The sequence below is a fragment of the Rhincodon typus genome, chromosome 45 (genome assembly GCF_021869965.1).
Source record: "Rhincodon typus isolate 14 chromosome 45, sRhiTyp1.1, whole genome shotgun sequence".
In the NCBI taxonomy this organism is placed as follows: Eukaryota; Metazoa; Chordata; class Chondrichthyes; order Orectolobiformes; family Rhincodontidae; genus Rhincodon; species Rhincodon typus.
The window spans coordinates 5035765-5041947 of record NC_063376.1 but is presented as its reverse complement, the minus strand read 5'-3'; positions in this window follow the sequence as shown (position 1 = coordinate 5041947).

The following is a 6183-nucleotide window of genomic DNA, read 5'->3' as shown; positions in this document are numbered from 1 at the left end:
AGGGGGATTCTGTTTGGTTGTTATTGCGGGGAGGGGGTGTGAGGGATGAGTTGCAGGAAATGCAGGAGACACGGTCGAGGGCATTCTCGACCACTGAGGGGGGGAAGTTGCGGTCCTTGAAAAACGAGGACATCTGAGATGTACGGGAGTGGAATGCCTCATCCTGGGACCAGATGCGGCGGAGGCGAAGGAATTGGGAATTCCTGCTTTCCGGAGGGACCACTCTCTCCGTGACTCCCCTTTTGCTTTCCGGAGGGACCACTCTCTCCGTGACTCCTTTGTCCGCTCCACACTCCCCTCCAGCCCCACCACACCCGGCACTTTTCCCTGCAACCGCAGGAAGTGCTACACCTGCCCCTACACCTCCTCCCTCACCCCCATCCCAGGCCCCAAGAAGACTTTCCACACCAAGCAGATGTTCACCTGCACATCTGCTAATGTGGTATACTGCATCTGCTGTTCCCCTGGTGGCCTCCTCTACATCGGGGAAATCAAGCAGAGGCTTGGGGACCGCTTTGCAGAACACCTGCTCTCGGTTCGCACTAAATAACTGCACCTCCCAGTCGCGAACCATTTCAACTCCACCTCCCATTCCTCAGACGACATTGCCTCCTTCAGTGCCACAACGATGCCACCCGAAGGTTGCAGGAACAGCAACTCATATTCCGCTTAGGAACCCTGCAGCCCAATGGTATCAATGTGGACTTCACAGGCTTCAAAATCTCCCCTCCCCCTACCGCATCCCAAAATCAGCCCAGCTCATCCCCACCTCCCCAACCTGTCCTTCCTCCCACCTATCCCCTCCTCCCACCTCAAGCCCCACCCCCATCTCCTACCTACTAAACTCATCCCGCCCCCTTGACCTGTCCGTCCTCCCTGGACTGACCTATCTCCTCCCTAACTCCCCACCTACACTCACCTTTACTGTCTCCATCCCCGCCTCTTTGACCTGTCTGTCTCCTCTCCACCTATCTTCTCCTCTATCCATCTTCTATCCAACACTCCCCTCTCTCCCTATTTATTTCAGAACCCCCTTCCCCTTCCCCATTTCTGAAGAAGGGTCTAGGCCCGAAATGTCAGCCTTCCTGCTTCTCTGATGCTGTTTGGCCTGCTGTGTTTATCCAGCTCTACACCGTGTTATCTCAGATTCTCCAGCATCTGCAGTTCCTACTACCACCTAAGCTGCATATCTTTGGACTGTGGGAGGAAACCCATGCAGACATGGGGAGAATGTGCAAACTCCACACAGACCGCCCGAGGCTGGAATCACACCCAGGTCCCTGGTGCTGTGAGGCAGCAGCACTGAGCCACCATGCCACTCTTCATGATAGTTGGTAGCTTAGATTGTTCAAGAGTCAGATTGAAAGGATGATATGCCCTCGCCTGTAGGGCAGGTGCAAATCAAAGGAGGTGCACTGAGATGCGGTGGGAAGGAAAGGAAAGGAATAATAGGATAAACGTCGCTGTCAATAGGTCGTTACATTTGTGAAGTTATGTTCACTTTTCACTAACAGCTGTCTGAGTGAGCGTCTGTCTAACCATGGCGACAACACTGAAGATACAGAGACCAGCCATCCTTAGCACTGCATGTTGTTCAATGGACCAAGGGGATGATTTGACCAGCTACTGTACCGTGTGCAGGTTGTACGAACTTGGAAGGCGTTTGCCACATTGGCAACTCGGGTCACTTTATCAGGTAGCGAAACATTGAATGCACATACAGCCACGAGGAGAGCTGATTTGTAAAGTTGCATAATGTGGTCAGGAGATCTTGGGGGCAAGTGTTTACACTGCACATGGCAGGTTAATTCTTTAGGTTCACATACAGCATGTAGTACTCACAGGCATGTTTCCTATTTGGTGTCTGTGTAATGTCATTATTTTTTGGAGGGCATCACAACTCTCGAAAGTGAAGCCCCATTTATTCAATCAATGAGGTTGGACAGAACGTCGGTGAGGCCTCTTCTGGAGTACCGTGCCCAGTTTTGGTTTCCCCTTTCAGGATGGATATTCTTAAGGTGGAAAGGGTTCAGAAGAGATTTACCAGGATGTGCCAGGAATGGAAAGTTTGAGTTATAAGGAGAGGCTGGATGGGCTGGGACTTTTTTCACTGGAGTATAGGAGAGGTTGAGGGATGACCCTTATAGAGGTTTATAAAATCATGAGAGGTATAGAAAAGGTGAATGGCAGGAGTCTTTTCCCGAGGATGGGGCATTTCAAGGCTAGGGGGCATAGTTGTAAGGTGAGGGTAGAACGCTTTAGAAAACGACATGAGGGGCAATTTTTTTTTACAGAGAGTGGTTCATGTGGAGAATGAACTGTCAGAGGAAGTGGTTAATGCAGGTACAGTTATAACATTTAAAACAACATTTGGATCAGTACACAAAAAAGACATGTTTGGACGGATATGGGCCAAGTACAGGCAGGTAGGACTAGTTTAGTTTGAGATTAAGGTCAGCATGGACTGGTTGGACTGAAGGGTCTGTATCCTTGCTGTAAGACTCTATAACTCTGTGAAACAATCACCCCTCTCACTCCAGAATGGTATTTTCATCTCCATCACACACTTGTTGTTTACAACACAGTGGACTGACATAGTGGTAGTTCCACACATGATGAGTCTCAGGTTCAGCCAAGCTGGAGGTCTGGAGGTGCAAGCAGTCACCCAGTAACCACTGAGATAACAAGGTGTAGAGCTGGATGAACACAGCAGGCCAAGCAGCATCTGAGGAGCAGGAAGGCTGACTTTCGGGCCTAGGCCCTTCTTCAGAAATGGGGGATGGGAAGGGGGTTCTGAAATAAATAGGGAGAGAGGGGGAAGCGGATAGAAGATGGATAGAGGAGAAGATAGGTGGAGAGGAGACAGACAGGTCAAAGAGGCGGGGATGGAGCCAGTAAAGGTGAGTGTAGGTGGGGAGTTAGGGAGGAGATAGGTCAGTCCAGGGAGGGCGGACAGGTCAAGGGGGCGGTATGAGGTTAGTAGGTAGGAGATGGGGATGGGGCTTGGGGTGGGAGGAGGGGATAGGTGGGAGGAAGGACATGTTAGGGAGGCGGGGACGAGCTGGGCTGGTTTTGGGATGCGGTAGGGGGAGGGGAGATTTTGAAGCTTGTGAAGTCCACATTGATACCATTGGGCTGCAGGGTTCCCAAGCGGAATATGAGTTGCTGTTCCTGCAACTTTCGGGTGGCATTGTTGTGGCATTGCAGGAGGCCCAGGATGGACATGTCGTCTGAGGAATGGGAGGGGAAGTTGAAATCGTTCGCGACTGGGAGGTGCAGTTGTTTATTGCGAACCGAGCGTAGGTGTTCTGCAAAGCGGTCCCCAAGCCTCCGCTTGGTTTCCCCGATGTAGAGGAGGCACCAAGGGAACAGTGGATGCAGTATACCACATTAGCAGATGTGCAGGTGAACATCTGCTTGATGTGAAAAGTCTTCTTGGGGCCTGGGATGGGGGTGAGGGAGGAGAGGTAGGGGCAGGTGTAGCACTTCCTGCGGTTGCAGGGAAAAGTGCTGGGTGTGGTGGGGCTGGAGGGGAGTGTGGAGCAGACAAGGGAGTCCCAGAGAGAGTGGTCCCTCTGGAAAGCAGATAAGGGTGGGGAGGGAAAAATGTCTTTGGTGGTGGGGTCGGATTGCAGATGGCGGAAGTGTCGGAGGATGATGCGTTGGATCCGGAGGTTGGTGGGGTGGTACGTGAGGACGAGGGGGATTCTGTTTTGGTTGTTATTGCGGGGAGGGGTTTGAGGGATGAGTTGCGGGAAATGCGGGAGACACAGTCGAGGGCGTTCTCGACCATTGATGGGGGGAAGTTGCGGTCCTTGAAAAATGAGGACATCTGAGAGGTACGGGAGTGGAATGCCTCATCCTGGGAGCAGATGTGGCGGAGGCGAAGGAATTGGGAATAGGGGATGGCATTTTTGCAGGAAGGTGGGTGGGAGGAGGTGTATTCTAGGTAGCTGTGGGAGTCGGTGGGCTTGAAATGGATATCGGTTTCTCGGTGGCTGCCAGAGATGGAGACAGAGAGGTCCAGGAAGGAGAGAGAGGTATTGGAGATGGTCCAGGTGAACTGAAGGTTGGGGTGGAAGGTGTTGGTGAAATGGATGAACTGTTCGAGCTCCTTGTGGGAGCACGAGGCAGCGCCGATACAGTCATCAATGTAACGGAGGAAGAGGTGGGGTTTAGGGCCGGTGTAGGTACGGAAGAGGGATTGTTCCACGTAACCTACGAAGAGGCAGGCATAGCTTGGGCCCATGTGGGTACCCATGGCCACCCGCTTTGTCTGTAGGAAGTGGGAGGAATTGAAAGAGAAGTTGTTGAGGGTGAGGACGAGTTCGGCTAAACGGATGAGGGTGTCAGTGGATGGGGACTGGTCGGGCCTGTGGGACAGGAATAAGCGGAGGGCCTTTAGGCCATCTGTATGGGGAATGCGGGTGTACAGGGACTGGACGTCCATGGTAAAGATGAGGTGTTGGGGACCGGGGAATTGGAAGTTCTGGAGGAGGTGGAGGGCGTGGGTGGTGTCACGGACGTAGGTAGGGAGTTCCTGGACCAAGGGGGAGAAAATGGAGTTGAGATACGTGGAGATAAGTTCGGTGGGGCAGGAGCAGGCGGAGACAATGGGTCGATCAGGGTAGTCAGGTTTATGGATTTTGGGAAGGAGATAGAAGCGGGCAGTGCGGGGTTGGGGAACGATGAGTTTGGAGGCTGTGGGTGGAAGGTCACCTGAGGTGATGAGGTTGTGGATGGTTTGGGAGATGATGGTTTGGTGGTCAGGGGTGGGGTCATGATCAAGGGGTTGGTAGGAGGAGGTGTCGGAGAGTTGGTGCCTGGCCTTGGTGATGTAGAGGTCAGTGGGCCATACTACAACTGCGCCTCCCTTGTCCGTGGGTTTTATGGTGAGGTTGGGATTGGAGCGGAGGGCTGCATGTTCTGCGGGGGAGAGGTTGGAGTGGGTGAGAGGGGTGGAGAGGTTGAGGCGATTGATGTCTTGACAGCAGTTGGAGATGAAGAGGTCGAGGGAGGGTAGGAGGCCTTGGGGTGGTGTCCAGGAGGAGGGGGTGTGTTGGAGGTGGGAGAAGGGGTCTGTAGAGGGAGGGTTAGGCTCATTGTTGAAGAAGTAAGCATGGAGGCGGAGGTGGCGGAAAAACTGCTCAATGTCCAAACGTGACCGGTATTCGTTGATGTGTGGGTGGAGGGGGACAAAGGTGAGCCCTCTACTGAGGACTGACTGTTCGTCCTCAGTAAGGGGGAGGTCTGGGGGGTATGGTGAAGACTCAGCAGGGCTGGGTCCTGCTGTGTCCTCTGGAGCTGCTGGCTGTGGAGGCGGTGGGCGGAGCGACGTCGGCGTCGGTGGTGGGCCGTGCGGTGTCGGCTGTGGGTGGAGTTGCGTTGGCGGTGGGCAGAGTTGCATCGGCAGTGGGCGGAGCGGGGTAGGCGGCGGCAGCAGCGGTGACGGTAGGTGCGTCCTCAGTGTCTATGGTGTTGGCCTTGGAAATGGAGGCGGTGGCATCAGCAGCGGTGTCAATGGCGTTCGCTGTCCCGGAAGTGGTGTACCCGGTGGCAGAGGATGTGACATCATCCGTGGGTGCTCCGACAGTGGCCACATGGCCAATGGCAGCGGGCACGTTGTGGGGAAGGTCCTGGGTAGGGTTGGGGATTTGGGACGTGGAGGAAGCCCGTTTTGGGTGGTAGGCACCAGTAAGTTTACTGTACTTACGGTTTTTAGTGTCCAGTAAAGCTGAATAGAATTGTGAGTTCAGGTTGTGGATCCTACGAAGAATAAAAAACAGGAGAGGTCCTTTGCAGGTCTGGGAGAGGGAGGCTCTGAGCTGGGGTAGGCTTGATTGTAGTGCCAGGAGATGCCGGCGCATTGCTGCGAGTGTGTGTTTCAGGAGTCGCAGGGAGAAATGCTTCTGAAGGATCTCAATGTTCTGAATGTAGACATTGTCACAGCTGGGGCCAAATTGGGAAGGCCTGAATGTGGATTGTAGATCATTGGAGGATGATCTGGTTCCATAGGCAGGTACTAAGAAAGGTGATGTGGCTGTAGTACCTGGTTTGCTTCAGGACGTGGTCGAGCAGTTTCAAGGCCGAAGAGATTACGAGAGAGTTGCAGTGGGAGAGAGATCCACTGAGGTTGTTTCGGAGGGAGGAGGGTAGGCATCCTTAGAAGAGGCTTCTTCAGGG